The 15,316-nt window shown below is 45.7% G+C and overlaps 1 protein-coding gene across 1 annotated transcript in view; it reads right to left on the bottom strand.

Moving 5' to 3' along the window:
• The window catches only part of LOC109885049 (ankyrin repeat and fibronectin type-III domain-containing protein 1-like), a 112,510-nt gene extending 101,389 nt beyond the window's left edge, over positions 1 to 11,121 (bottom strand). Inside the window, 1 exon segment of the mRNA XM_031804548.1 lies at positions 10,397 to 11,121. The gene's annotated coding sequence lies outside the window, so the exon portion shown is untranslated.
• Between the last annotated feature and the right edge of the window lie 4,195 nt (positions 11,122 to 15,316).

Genomic DNA, 15,316 nt, shown 5'->3' with positions numbered 1-15,316 from the left:
ATTATTTAGTTGCCAAGTTCCTCTGTGCTGGTGCAAAAGCGAAGCTCCACTCAGCTGTGAGAGAGAAGTGAAGAGCTCAGTTATGAGGAGCGCTCCTCAGCAACCATTCATGAAAAAAAGGAACATTCTAGTGTTACTATAGTTATTATCTCTTCACTGTTCCAGAAGCCAGGCTCGGGAGTCAAGACAACCAGTCAAATTCTTATCTTTCCTCTGTCAAAACAGAATGATATTTTACATAGCCACAGAGGGATGGGATGCTTGAATACAAACATGCTTCCCTTTTACAACAGAAAGGCTGCATTTACACAGGCAGACCAATTATTTATTTTATTTATTTATTTTTTAATGTTTCTGTATTTTACCCCATTTCTTCCCGGACAACGCTGGGCCAATTATGTGCCGCCCCAAGGGACTCCCAATCACGGCCGGTTGTGACACAGAATGGGATTGAACCTGATGCAGTGTCTCAGAACGCTGTGCCACTCAGGAGGCCCAGGCACCCCAATTGTGATCTTTTGCCACTAATTGGCAGATCAGATCTTTTGCCAATAATTGAGCAAAGGATCCGAATTGGACTGCTTGTGTAAACACAGCCAAAGAAATAGAAAGATTACAAAACTAGATTGGTTCGGTTTTGGTTCGATTATTAAAAAATAATAATGGTTTTCGATTTTGGTTTCGATTACGTGGGTTGAATGCTGTAAAAACACAGAATAAAACAATGAATACAAGTCCCATGACGGCCCATTACTGATGATCATTTATTAACCTTCATTTATTCACATTATGTTACTTTAATAAAATACATCAGTTGTTGTGTATATTAAATGTGTTTTATTTGATGACTATTATCTAATTCCATGTTATCCTCTCATCTCTATAGAGCTACTGCCTACGCGGTCTGACAAAACTATTTTAGTCGTTCTTCAAACTAAACTGAACAAAAATATAAACGCAACATGCTACAATTTACATGATTTTACTGAGTTACAGTTGATATAAGGAAATCAATCAATTTATTAAATAAATGTATTATGGCCAAATCTATGGATTTCACATTGAGAATGAGTTTTTTCCCCCACAAAAGGACTTTATTACTGGCAGAAATACTCCTCAGGTTCATCAGCTGTCCGGATGTCTGGTCTCAGATGGTCCCTCAGGTGAAGAAGCCGGATGTGGAGGGGCTGCCATGGTTACGGTTGCGGTCTGCGGTTGTGAGGCAAGTTGGACGTACTGCCACATTATCGTAAATGAAGTTGGAGGGGGATTATGGTAGGGAAATTAACATTCAATTCTCCGGTAATAATTCTGGTGGACATTCCTGTAGTCAGTGTTCCAATTGGATGCTCCTTCAAAACATGAGACATCTGTGGCATTGTGTTGTGTGACAAAACTGCACATTATAGAGTGACCTATTATTATCCCCAGCACAAGGTGCACCTGTGTAATAATCATGCTGTTTAATCAGCTTCTTGATATGCCGCACTTATCAGGTGGATGGATTAACTTGACAAAGGTGAAATGCTCACGAACAAGGATTTTTTGTTGAATTAGTTGTCTAAAAAATTAAAAATAACCAAAACGTTGGTTAATCACTCAGCACTATCTATTGAATAAAGCGAGACTAACTAATTGACTGATTGATTGATTAATTGGCTGACAAGTTTAACTTATTATGGCTGGGGGGCAGTATTGAGTAGCTTGGATGAATAAGGTGCCCAGAGTAAACTGCATGCTACTCAGGCCCAGAAGCCAAGTCATGCATATTATTAGTAGATATGGATAGAAAACACTCTGAAGGTTCTAAAACTGTTTGAATGATGTCTGTGAGTATAACAGAACTCATATGGCAGGCAAAAACCTGAGAAAAAATCCACCAGAAAGTGGGAAATCTGAGGTTTGTAGGTTTTCAAGTCTTTGCCTATCCAATATACAGTGTAGAATTTGGTCCGATTGCACTTCCTAAGGCTTCCACTAGACGTCAACCGTCTTTAGAACCTTGTTTCAGGCTTCTACTGTGAAGGGGGAGCGAATAAGAGCTGTTTGAGTCAGGGGTCTGACAGAATGCCATGAGCTAAGTCATGAGCGCGGCCGTGAGAGCTAGCTGCGTTCCTTTTAATTTCTAAAGACAAAATAATTGTCTGGTTGGAATATTATTGAAGATTCATGATGAAAACATCCTAAAGATTGATTCTATACATCGTTTAACATATTTCTACGAATTGTAATGGACCTGTCGTCTGAACTAAGTGCCTGCGCCTTGTGAATTTGGATTTGTGAACTAAACGCGCAAAAAAAGGAGGTATTTGGACATAAATTATGGACATCATTGAACAAAACAAACATTTATTGTGGAACTGGGATTCCTGGGAGTGCATTCCGATGAAGATCATCAAAGGTAAGTGAATATTTATAATGCTATTTCTGACTTCTGTTGACTCCACAACATGGCGGGTATGGCTTGTTTTGGTCTTTGAGCGCTGTACTCAGATTATTGCATGGTGTGCTTTTTCTGTAAAGCTTCGTTGAAATCTGACACAGCGGTTGCATTAAGGAGAAGTATATCTTTAATTCCATGTATAACACTTGTATTTTCATCAACATTTATGATGAGTATTTCTGTAAATTCATGTGGCTCTCTGCAAAATCACTGGATGGTTTGGAAGCAAAACATTACTGAACATTACGCGCCAATGTAAACTGATATTTTTGGATATAAATATGAACTTTATTGAACAAAACATACATGTATTGTGTAACATGAAGTCCTATGAGTGTCATCTGATGAAGATCATCAAAGGTTAGTGATTAATTTTATCTCTATTTCTGCTTTTTGTGACTCCTCTCTTTGGCTGGAAAAATGGTTGTTTTTCTGTGATTAGGTGTTGACCTAACATAATCTCATAGTATGCTTTCGTCGTAAAGCCTTTTTGAAATCGGACACTGTGGTGAGATTAACAACAAGTGTATCTTTAAAATGGTGTATAATGCTTGTATGTTTGAGGAATTTTAATTATGAGATTTCGGTTGTCTGAATTTGGCGCCCTGCACTTTCACTGGCTGACACTGCAGGGGAAAGCATGTATGTGAGTGTGTGCTTGCGTGCGTGTGTGTGTGTGCATGTCTGTGTGTGTGCGTGTGTGTGTGTGCCTATGTGCGTGTGTCTCCACTAAGAGGCGAATAAACAAAAATATCCACAAAAGGCACTCTTGCACACTCACAACCGACCACAGAATAGACACCTCTGTCCATCCAGAAGTGTGAATTGAACGTTTGCGTCATCACTCCATGTATCTATTGAGAGGACACTGGAACAGGGAATTAGTGATGTACATCACACTGAGTAAACCTTTAACCTTTAATCTATCTCTACTCTACCTCTACCTCTATTCTACCTTTAATCTATCTCTACTCTACCTTTACTCTACCTCTATTCTATCTCTACCTCTACTCCACCTCTACTCAAACTTTAATCTACCTCTTCTCTACCTCTATTCTACCTTTAATCTACTCTACATTTATTCTACCTCTACCTTTAATCTACCTTTACTCAAACTTTAATCTACCTCTATTCTACCTCTAATCTACCTCTACCTCTATTCTACCTTTAATCTACCTCTAATCTACCTCTACCTCTATTCTACCTTTAATCTACCTCTATTCTACCTTTACTCTACCTCTATTCTACCTTTACTCTACCTCTACTCTACCTCTACCTCTACCTTTACTCTACCTCTACCTTTACTCTACCTCTACCTTTACTCTACCTCTACTCTATCTCTACCTCTATTCTACCTTTACTCTACCTCTACTCTACCTCTACCTCTACTCTACCTTTACTCTACCTCTACTCTACCTCTACCTCTATTCTACCTTTACTCTACCTCTACCTCTACTCCACCTCTACTCAAACTTTAATCTACCTCTACCTCTATTCTACCTTTAATCTACTCTACCTCTACTCTACCTCTACATTTATTCTACCTCTACCTCTACTCTACCTTTAATCCACTTCTACTCTACCTTTAATCTACCTCTACTCAACCTTTAATCCACCTCTACTCTACCTTTACCCTACCTCTAATCTACCTCTACTCTACCTTTAATCGACCTCTACTCTATCTCTACCTCTATTCTACCTCTACTTCTAATCTACCTCTACTCTACCTTTACTCTACCTCTATTCTACCTCTACCTCTACTCCACCTCTACTCAAACTTTAATCTACCTCTATTCTACCTCTATTCTACCTTTAATCTACTCTACATTTATTCTACCTCTACCTTTAATCTACCTCTACCTTTAATCAAACTTTAATCTACCTCTATTCTACCTTTAATCTACCTCTATTCTACCTCTATTCTACCTTTAATCTACCTCTATTCTACCTTTAATCTACCTCTATTCTACCTTTAATCTACCTCTACTCTACCTCTATTCTACCTTTAATCTACTCTACATTTATTCTACCTCTACCTTTAATCTACCTCTACCTTTAATCAAACTTTAATCTACCTCTACCTCTATTCTACCTTTAATCTACCTCTATTCTACCTTTAATCTACCTCTATTCTACCTTTAATCTATATCTACCTCTACCTTTACTCAAACTTTAATCTACCTCTACCTCTATTCTACCTTTAATCTACCTCTAATCTACCTCTACCTCTATTCTACCTTTAATCTACCTCTATTCTACCTTTACTCTACCTCTATTCTACCTTTACTCTACCTCTACTCTACCTCTACCTTTACCTCTACCTTTACTCTACCTCTACCTCTACCTTTACTCTACCTCTACTCTATCTCTACCTCTATTCTACCTTTACTCTACCTCTACTCTACCTCTACCTCTACTCTACCTTTACTCTACCTCTACTCTACCTCTACCTCTATTCTACCTTTACTCTACCTCTACCTCTACTCCACCTCTACTCAAACTTTAATCTACCTCTACCTCTATTCTACCTTTAATCTACTCTACCTCTACTCTACCTCTACATTTATTCTACCTCTACCTCTACTCTACCTTTAATCCACTTCTACTCTACCTTTAATCTACCTCTACTCAACCTTTAATCTACCTCTACTCTACCTTTACCCTACCTCTAATCTACCTCTACTCTACCTTTAATCGACCTCTACTCTATCTCTACCTCTATTCTACCTCTACTTCTAATCTACCTCTACTTTACCTTTAATCGACCTCTACTCTATCTCTACCTCTATTCTACCTCTACCTCTACTCCACCTCTACTCAAACTTTAATCTACCTCTACTCTACCTCTACCTCTATTCTACCTCTACCTTTACTCTACCTTTACTCTAACACTACTCTACCCTACCTCTACTCTACCTCTACTTCTACTCTACCTCTACCTCTACCCTCCCTCTACTCGGCATCTACCCTACCTCTACCTCTACCTCTTCTCTACTGTACCTCTACCTCTACTCTACCTATACCTCTACTGTACCTCTACTCTACCTCTACTCTACCTCTACCTCTTCTCTACTCTACCTCTACTCCACCTCTACTCTTCCTCTACTCCACCTCTACTCTACCTCTAATCTACCTCTACTCTTCCTCTACTGTACCTCTACTGTACCTCTACTCTACCTCTACTCCACCTCTACTCTACCTCTACTCCACGTCTACTGTACCTCTACTGTACCTCTACTCTACCTCTACTCTACCTCTACTTTACCTCTACTCTACTGTACCTCAACTCTACCTCTACCTCTACTGTACCTCTACAGTACCTCTACCTCTACTCTACCTACACCTCTACTCTACCTCTACTCCACCTCTACTCTACCTCTACTGTACCTCTACCTCTACTCTACTCTACCTCTACTCTACCTCTACCTCTACTCTTTCTCTACCTACACCTCTACTTTACCTCTACTCTACCTGTACTCTACCTCTACTCTCCCATTTACCTCTACTCTACCTCTACTCTACACCTCTACTCTACCTACAACTCTACTCTACCTCTACTCTACCTACACCTCTACTCTCCATCTACTCTACCTACACCTCTACTCTACCTCTACTCTACCTCTAATCTACCTACACCTCTACTCTACCTCTACTCTACCTCTAATCTACCTACACCTCTACTCTACCTCTACTCTACCTACACCTCTACTCTACCTATACCTCTACTACAAACTACAAAAGCAGCAGATAGAAGAGTAACTACAAAGCAGCAGATAGAGGAGTACCTACAAAGCAGCAGATAGAAGAGTAGCTACAAAGCAGCAGATAGAAGAGTAACTACAAAGCAGCAGATAGAAGAGAGGTATAGTACCTACAAAGCAGCAGATAGAAGAGTAACTACAAAGCAGCAGATAGAAGAGAGGTATAGTAACTACAAAGCAGCAGATAGAAGAGCGGTATAGTGACTACAAAGTAGAAGATAGAAGAGTAGCTACAAAGCAGCAGATAGAAGAGTAACTACAAAGCAGCAGATAGAAGAGAGGTATAGTAACTACAAAGTAGCAGATAGAAGAGAGGTATAGTAACTACAAAGCAGCAGATAGAAGAGCGGTATAGTGACTACAAAGCAGCAGATAGAAGAGTACCTACAAAGCAGCAGATAGAAGAGTAGCTACAACGCAGCAGATAGAAGAGTGCCCACAAAGCAGCAGATAGAAGAGAAGCTACAAAGCAGCAGATAGAAGAGAGGTATAGTAACTACAAAGCAGCAGATAGAAAACTACCTACAAAGCAGCAGATAGAAGAGAGGTATAGGAACTACAAAGCAGCAGATAGAAGAGTAACTACAAAGCAGCAGATAGAAAAGTACCTACAAAGAAGCAGATAGAAGAGTAGCTACAAAGCAGCAGATAGAAGAGAGGTATAGTGACTACAAAGCAGCAGATAGAAGAGTACCTACAAAGCAGCAGATAGAAGAGAGGTATAGTACCTACAAAGCAGCAGATAGAAGAGTAACTACAAAGCACCAGATAGAAGAGAGGTATAGTAACTACAAAGCAGCAGATAGAAGAGTTCCTACAAAGCAGCACATAGAAGAGTACCTACAAAGCAGCAGATAGAAGAGAGGTATAGTAACTACAAAGCAGGAGATAGAAGAGTAACTACAAAGCAGCAGATAGAAGAGAGGTATAGTAACAACAAAGCAGCAGATAGAAAAGTACCTACAAAGCAGCAGATAGAAGAGCGGTATAGGAACTACAAAGCAGCAGATAGAAGAGTACCTACAAAGCAGCAGATAGAAAAGTAACTACAAAGCAGCAGATAGAAGAGAGGTATAGTGACTACAAAGCAGCAGATAGAAGAGAGGTATAGTAGCTACAAAGCAGCAGATAGAAGAGTACCTACAAAGCAGCAGATAGAAGAGAGGTATAGTAACTACAAAGCAGCAGATAGAAGAGTACCTACAAAGCAGCAGATAGAAGAGTAACTACAAAGCAGCACATAGAAGAGTAGTAGAGTAGCAGATAGAAGAGTGGTAGAGTAGCAGATATAAAGAGAGAAAGTGGTACATTCTAAAGAGTAAATTGGAAAAGCAATTCAATGTAAATCAGTGGATATATCTCAAATGGCACCCTATTCCCTATATAGTACACTACTTTTACACCAGGGGCGCATATGTTGTGTCCGAAAACGGTCTTGTCCACTACTTACTAAAATGTATTCAACTTTTTATGTGAACTAGCTAATCATACTACATACTATTTCAAATGTACTGTTTAGTAAAAATGTATGCAGTTTGGCAAGAAATGTCAACATACTAATGTGCAATTGGGTTGTTTCCCGTCATTGGTCCATTTTGGTACAGCCCCGCCCCCTATTCTGATTATCAGCTGCTGTCAAACACACGTGGGTCTGAAAATAACATTCTCTTCCACAACAGTGTACAGTGAATTGTACTAGATGAAAAGCCTAAATGAATATGACATCCTGGCATTTAATAAAGCATACTCAATTTCGGAAATGTCCCATACTATAAAATATATATATTTTTTCAAATAACCAATCAGGCTATTATTTACAATGCAAGTATGGGTATTGGGATACGGGCAGAGAGTGATAGATGTGGTGAGGTACTGTGTGTTCCCGAGGGGGGGGTGTTAGTTCTTCAACACGTTGTGTTCAGCTGTTGTTGCTGCTGCGACATCATTATTCAATCACTCCCACAAAGAAAAAAAACACGACTCTGATTCCGCATCAAATAAAACCTCTGAGCAGAACATCGCTAAGTAACGTGCCTACAGAACATCGCTAAGTAACGTGCCTACAGAACATCGCTAAGTAACGTGCCTACAGAACATCGCTAAGTAACGTGCCTACAGAACATCGCTAAGTAACGTGCCTACAGAACATCGCTAAGTAAAGTGCCTACAGAACATCGCTAAGTAACGTGCCTACAGAACATCGCTAAGTAACGTGCCTACAGAACATCGCTAAGTAAAGTGCCTACAGAACATCGCTAAGTAACGTGCCTACAGAACATCGCTAAGTAAAGTGCCTACAGAACTAGAAGGCGGAGCAACAGACAGACATTTACTAGTCTCAGTACCAACAACTGTCTACTGCAACACATACACATACAAAGGACAAAGACACAGAGAGAGTCAGAGACAGAGAGAGAGAGAGGAGAGAGTCAGAGAGAGAGAGAGGAGAGAGTCAGAGAGAGAGAGGAGAGAGAGAGAGACAGAGAGAGAGAGAGAGAGACACAGAGAGAGAGAGAGAGAGAGAGAGAGAGAGAGAGAGAAGGGAGAGAGACATGAAGAGAGAGAGAGAGAGAAGGGAGAGAGAGACAGAGGGAGAATGGAGAGAGAGAAGGGAGAGAGACACGAAGAGAGAGAGAGAAGGGAGAGAGAGACAGAGAGAGAGAGAGAAGGGAGAGAGAGACAGAGGGAGAATGGAGAGAGAGAAGGGAGAGAGACACGAAGAGAGAGAGAGAGAGAAGGGAGAGAGAGACAGAGGGAGAATGGAGAGAGAGAAGGGAGAGAGAGACACAAGAGAGAGAGAGAAGGGAGAGAGAGACAGGGAGAATGGAGAGAGAGAAGGGAGAGAGACACGAAGAGAGAGAGAGAGAAGGGAGAGAGAGACAGAGGGAGAATGGAGAGAGAGAAGGGAGAGAGACACGGAGAGAGATAGAGAGAGAAGGGAGAGAGAGACAGAGAGAGAGAGAGAAGGGAGAGAGAGACAGAGGGAGAATGGAGAGAGAGAAGGGAGAGAGACACGGAGAGAGAGAGAGACAGAAGGGAGAGAGAGACAGAGAGAGAGAGAGAAGGGAGAGAGACATGAAGAGAGAGAGAGAGAGAGAAGGGAGAGAGAGACAGAGGGAGAATGGAGAGAGAGAAGGGAGAGAGACACGAAGAGAGAGAGAGAAGGGAGAGAGACACAGAGAGAGAGAGAGAAGGGAGAGAGAGACAGAGGGAGAATGGAGAGAGAGAAGGGAGAGAGACACGAAGAGAGAGAGAGAGAGAGAGAAGGGAGAGAGAGACAGAGGGAGAATGGAGAGAGAGAAGGGAGAGAGACACGAAGAGAGAGAGAGAGAAGGGAGAGAGAGACAGGGAGAATGGAGAGAGAGAAGGGAGAGAGACACGAAGAGAGAGAGAGAAGGGAGAGAGAGACAGAGGGAGAATGGAGAGAGAGAAGGGAGAGACACGGAGAGAGAGAGAGAGAGAAGGGAGAGAGAGACAGAGAGAGAGAGACAAGGGAGAGAGAGACAGAGGGAGAATGGAGAGAGAGAAGGGAGAGAGACACGGAGAGAGAGAGAGACAGAAGGGAGAGAGAGAGAGAGAGAGAAGGGAGAGAGAGACAGCGGGAGAATGGAGAGAGAAGGGAGAGAGACACGGAGAGAGAGAGAGACAGAAGGGATAAGGACAACTCCAGCTTCAATCAATACTGTTTGTGCGAAACCAAAAAAGCAACAGTCTATCCCTTCTAACAGACAGGAATGCAGAGCAGCGGACATACAGTACCTAACATACACTATCTGCCTACCAGCCAGTGTCTATCTAGCCTGCATCTCTCACCCACCAAGTTCAACACATCACTGATCAGCAGGCAGCACAGCAGACACATACTGACCCCACACCCACACATACGCATACTGATGCTGATATCATACGCATACCGATACCGATATATCTGTGTGTGTGTGTGTGTGTGTGTGTGTCTGTGTGTGTCTGTGTGTGTACGTGCATGTGCATGTGTGTGCACATCTGCATATTGGTGTGTGTGCATGCGCCTATTCATCTTGCGTGTGTGTCTGTACATCTGTGCGTTAGTGTATATGTGTATTCACCTGCGTGTGTGTGTGTGTGTGTGTGTGTGTGTGTGTGTGTGTGTGTGTGTGTGTGTGTGTGTGTGTGTGTGTGTGTGTGTGCGTGTGTGTGCTGGCTCCTTCCTTACCTGCCCAGACTGTGAGAGGTGTGTGGTGAGGTGCCCGTGTCAAACAGCAGTCTGAAGTCCTTTACCAAAGCATCCCCCGGTCTCTGATTCAACCTCTGAGCCAGACGAGATAGCTTACTCTCCCACCTGACAGAGGAGACGGGGAAAAGAGAGGAAGAGAAGAGGAGAGAGGAGGGAGAGGGAGGTCAGTCCTGAGCGGTATCCTTGAGCGGAGATGTTAAGATTAGAAGCAAAAGGTAGATTCCTCACTGTCTCTCTATCACACAGAAAAAGAGAGGAAAGTACAGTAAGCATTTCTCTCTGAGCTCTAAGGAGTGCCAGGTGTCACTCAGGTAATCGTAGCCCAAATTGGAAGCTCTCTCCTGGCTGTCTGTCACGCTGAGTCCCTCTCTGGAGCACATCCAGACTTCTAAATCAATGTTAGTCCATCCTGTTCTGGAACTTCCAAGAAAGCATGTGGAGAAGGGCAGATTATTCAGTCCTTTCTAGAGCTCTATGTCCACATTATGGCAAGCAAAGTAAACCCAGTTCCAGAACTTTATTCTCCAAGAGTCTCTCTCAGGACAAGTGTATCCCCAGAGTGGCGTATTGTCCTGGGTCAGTTTCAGAGCAGCGTAGCCCCTTTGTGGTTCCTACTCTGGAGCTCGTCTCAGAATTCCTCTCTGGGCTGAAAGTACTGAGCACCTGTTCAACGCAGCTCTGTGTAAGCAAGCACATCCCGCTTCAGCTGCACACACAAACCCTCGCACAGCACACAAACACACACACATACACACACACACACACACAAACACACACACACATGAGCACATTAAAGGGAGCAGGGGAGTGAGAGAAAGAGAGAGGGGGGGGGGAGAGAGCAAGGGAGAGAACGAGAGAGAACGAGAGAGAGAACGAGAGAGAACGAGAGAGAGAGAGAGAGAGAGAGAGAGAGAGAGAGAGAGAGAGAGAGAGAGAGAGAGAACGAGAGAGAGAGAGACATATAAAGGATGATGTGCTTGGGGGGTTGGGGAGGTGAATGCAGAGTGCAGTGAGAGTGGGCGACTAGAGGAGATGAGCGGAGGGATGCTGAGCGCACACACACACACACACACACACACACACTGTCGGCAGCCGTTACACAGACTGTACTGAGCACAAAAAGCCTGGGGTTCTTTTAGAGAAGTGGGGATGGAGAGGAGGAGGGGTAGAGGAGGAGGAGGATGGATTACTGGATTAAGGAAAAGGGAGAGATGAGGATGACATGTTGTCAGAGGGGGAGACAGAGATAATGAAGAAGAGAGGAGGGGGGATAAGTGAGGTTGACCTAATAATAAGATGGGTGGAAGGAAATTACACCTGTTGTGAGATGGTGGAGGGGAGTGGAGGAAGTCGAGTGGATGTGGGATGGAGAGGGAGAGGAGAGAATGGGGAGGAGAGCAGGGGAAAGGAGAGGAGAGGAGAGCAGGGGAGAGAAGAGAAGAGGAGAGCAGGGGAGGAGAGCAGGGGAGATAAGGGGAAAGGAGAGCACAGGATTGAAGGGGAGAGAAGAGGAGAGGGGAGAAGCGGAGATGAGAAAGGGGGAGAGGAGAGAAGGGGAGAGGAAAGAAGGGGAGAGGAGAGAAGGGGAGAGGAGAGAAGGGAAGAGAAGGGGAGAGGACAGGAAAGAAGGGGAGAGGAGAGCAAGCAGGCGAGAGGACAGGAGAGAAGAGGAGAGCAGGGGAAAGGAGAAAGGGGAGAGGAGAGAAGAGAATGGGGAGGAGAGAAGGGGAGAGGATAGAAGAGAATGGGGAGGAGAGAAGGGGAGAGGAGAGAAGAGAATGGGGAGGAGAGAAGGGGAGAGGAGAGAAGAGAATGGGGAGGAGAGAAGGGGAGAGGAGAGAAGAGAATGGGGAGGAGAGAAGGGGAGAGGAGAGAAGGGGAGAGGAGAGCAGGGGAAAGGAGAAAGGGGAGAGGAGAGGAGAGAATGGGAGGAGAGCAGGGGAGATAAGGGGAAAGGAGAGCACAGGAGAGAAGGGGAGAGAAGAGGAGAGGGGAGAAGCGGAGATGAGAAAGGGGAGAGGAGAGAAGGGGAGAGGAAAGAAGGGGAGAGGAGAGAAGGGGAGAGGAGAGAAGGGAAGAGAAGGGGAGAGGACAGGAAAGAAGGGGAGAGGAGAGCAAGCAGGCGAGAGGACAGGAGAGAAGAGGAGAGCAGGGGAAAGGAGAAAGGGGAGAGGAGAGAAGAAAATGGGGAGGAGAGAAGGGGAGAGGATAGAAGAGAATGGGGAGGAGAGAAGGGGAGAGGAGAGAAGAGAATGGGGAGGAGAGAAGGGGAGAGGAGAGAAGAGAATGGGGAGGAGAGAAGGGGAGAGGAGAGAAGAGAATGGGGAGGAGAGAAGGGGAGAGGAGAGAAGGGGAGAGGAGAGCAGGGGAAAGGAGAAAGGGGAGAGGAGAGGAGAGAATGGGGAGGAGAGAAGGGGGAGGAGAGAAGGGGAGAGGAGAGAAGGGGGTGACATGTCATGTTGTCAGAGGGGGAGATGGAGATAATTGAGGTTGACCTATTAAGGAAATGACACCTGTTGTGAGAATGGGGAGGGAGAGTGGAGGAAGCAGAGTGGATGTGGGATGGAGAGGGAGAGGAGAGAAGGGGAGGGGAGAGGAGAGGAGAGGGAGGAGAGCAGGGGAAGGAGAGAAGGGGAAAGGAGAGAAGATGAGAGAAGAGGAGAGAAGGGGAGAGGAGAGAGAGAGAAGGAGAGAGGAGAGAAGAGGAGAGAAGGGGAGAGGAGAGAAGATGAGAGAAGAGGAGAGGATGGAAGAGGAGAGAAGGTGAGAGAAGAGGAGAGAAGAGGAGAGAGAGGAGAAAGCGAAGGGGAGAGGAGAGGAGATGAGAAGAGAAGAGAAGGGGAGAGGAATGAGAGAAGGGGGAGGAGGGAAGAGGAGAACAGGGGGGAGGAGAGGAGGGGACTAGATAGAAGGGGAGAGGAGAATAGGGGGAGGAGAGAAGGGGAGATGAGAGAAGGGGAGAGATGAGGAGAGAGGAGGAGAGAATGGGAGAGGAGAGAAGATGAGAGAAGAGCAGAGAAGGGGAGAGGAGAGAGAGAGAAGGGGAGAGGAGAGCAGGAGAAAGGAGAGAAGGGGAGAGGAGAGCAGGAGAAAGGAGAGAAGGGGAGAGGAGAGAATAGAAGGGGGAGGAAAGAAGGGGAGAGGAGAGCAGGGGAGGAGAGAAGGGGAGAGGAGAGAATAGAAGGGGGAGGAGAGAAGGGGAGAGGAGAGCAGGGGGAGGAGAGAAGGGGAGAGGAGAGAATAGAAGGGGGAGGAGAGAATAGAAGGGGGAGGAGAGAATGGGGTGTCATGTCATGTTGTCAGAGGGGGAGATGGAGATAATTGATGTTGACCTATTAAGGAAATTACGCCTGTTGTGAGAATGGGGAGGGAGAGTGGAGGAAGCAGAGTGGATGTGGGATGGAGAGGGAGAGGAGAGAAGGGGAGAGGAGAGAGAGAAGGAGAGAGGAGAGGAGAGAAGGGGAGAGGATAGAAGGGGAGAGCAGGGGAGAGGAGAGAAGAGGAAGGGAGAGGAGAGAGAAGGGGAGAGGAGAGGAAAGAAGGGAGAGGAGAAAAGGGGAGAGGAGAGAGAGAAGGGGAGAGGAGGGGAGAGGAGAGAGAGAAGGGGAGAGGAGAGGAAAGAAGGGGAGAGAAAGGGAGAGGAGAGAGAGAAGGGGAGAGGAGAGGAAAGAAGGGGAGAGAAAGGGAGAGAAGGGGAGAGGAGAAAAGGGGAGAGAAGGGGAGAGGAGAGAGGAGAGAGGAGAGAAGGGGAGAGGAGAGAAGAGGAGAGAAGGGGAGAGGAGAGAAGGGGAGAGAAGGGGAGAGGAGAGAAGGGGAGAGGAGAGCAGGAGAAAGGAGAAAGGAGAGAAGGGGAGGGGAGAGCAGGAGAAAGGAGAGAAGGGGAGAGGAGAGAATAGAAGGGGGAGGTAAGAAGGGGAGGGGAGAGAATAGAAGGGGGAGGAGAGAAGGGGAGAGGAGAGCAGGGGGGAGGAGAGAATAGAAGGGGGAGGAAAGAAGGGGAGAGGAGAGCAGGGGGAGGAGAGAGAGAAGGAGAGAGGAGAGGAGAGAAGGGGAGAGGAGAGGAAAGAAGGGAGAGGAGAAAATAGAAGGGGGAGGAGAGAAGGGGAGAGGAGAGAAGGGGGTGTCATGTCATGTTGTCAGAGGGGGAGATGGAGATAATTGATGTTGAAAGAAGGGGAGAGAAAGGGAGAGGAGAGAGGAGAGAAGGGGAGAGGAGAGCAGGAGAGAGGAGAGAAGAGGAGAGAAGGGGAGAGGAGAGAAGAGGAGAGAAGGGGAGAGGAGAGAAGCGGAGAGAAGGGGAGAGGAGAGAATAGAAGGGGGAGGAAAGAAGGGGAGAGGAGAGAAGGGGAGAGGAGAGAGAGGAGGAGAGAGGAGAGGAGAAAAGGGGAGAGGTGAGAAGGGGAGAGGAGAGAATTGGAGAGAAGGGGAGAGGAGAGAAGGGGAGAGAAGGGGAGAGGCGAGAAAGGGAGAGGAGAGCAGGAGAAAGAGAGAAGGGGAGAGGAGAGAATAGAAGGGGGAGGAAAGAAGGGGAGAGGAGAGAATAGAAGGGGGAGGAGAGAAGGGGAGAGGAGAGAATAGAAGGGGGAGGAGAGAAGGGGAGAGGAGAGGAGAGAAGGGGAGAGGAGAGGAGAGAAGGGGAGGGGAGAGGAGAGGAGAGAGAAGGGGAGAGGAGAGGAAAGAAGGGAGAGGAGAAAAGGGAAGAGGAGTGAAGGGGAGAGGAGAGGAGACAATGGGAGAGAAGGGGAGAGGAGAGAGAGAAGGGGAGAGGAGAGGAAAGAAGGGGAGAGAAGGGGAGAGGAGAGAAGGGGAGAGGAGAGAATTGGAGGAGAAGGGGAGAGAATGGGAGAGAAGGGGAGAGGAGAGAAGGGGAGAGAAGGGGAGAGGAGAAAAGGGGAGAGA

This window comes from Oncorhynchus kisutch, linkage group LG25 (assembly GCF_002021735.2).
Source record: "Oncorhynchus kisutch isolate 150728-3 linkage group LG25, Okis_V2, whole genome shotgun sequence".
NCBI classification, from domain to species: domain Eukaryota; kingdom Metazoa; phylum Chordata; class Actinopteri; order Salmoniformes; family Salmonidae; genus Oncorhynchus; species Oncorhynchus kisutch.
The sequence above is the reverse complement of the archived record's forward strand: the minus strand, read 5'-3'. Positions and strand labels throughout refer to the sequence as shown.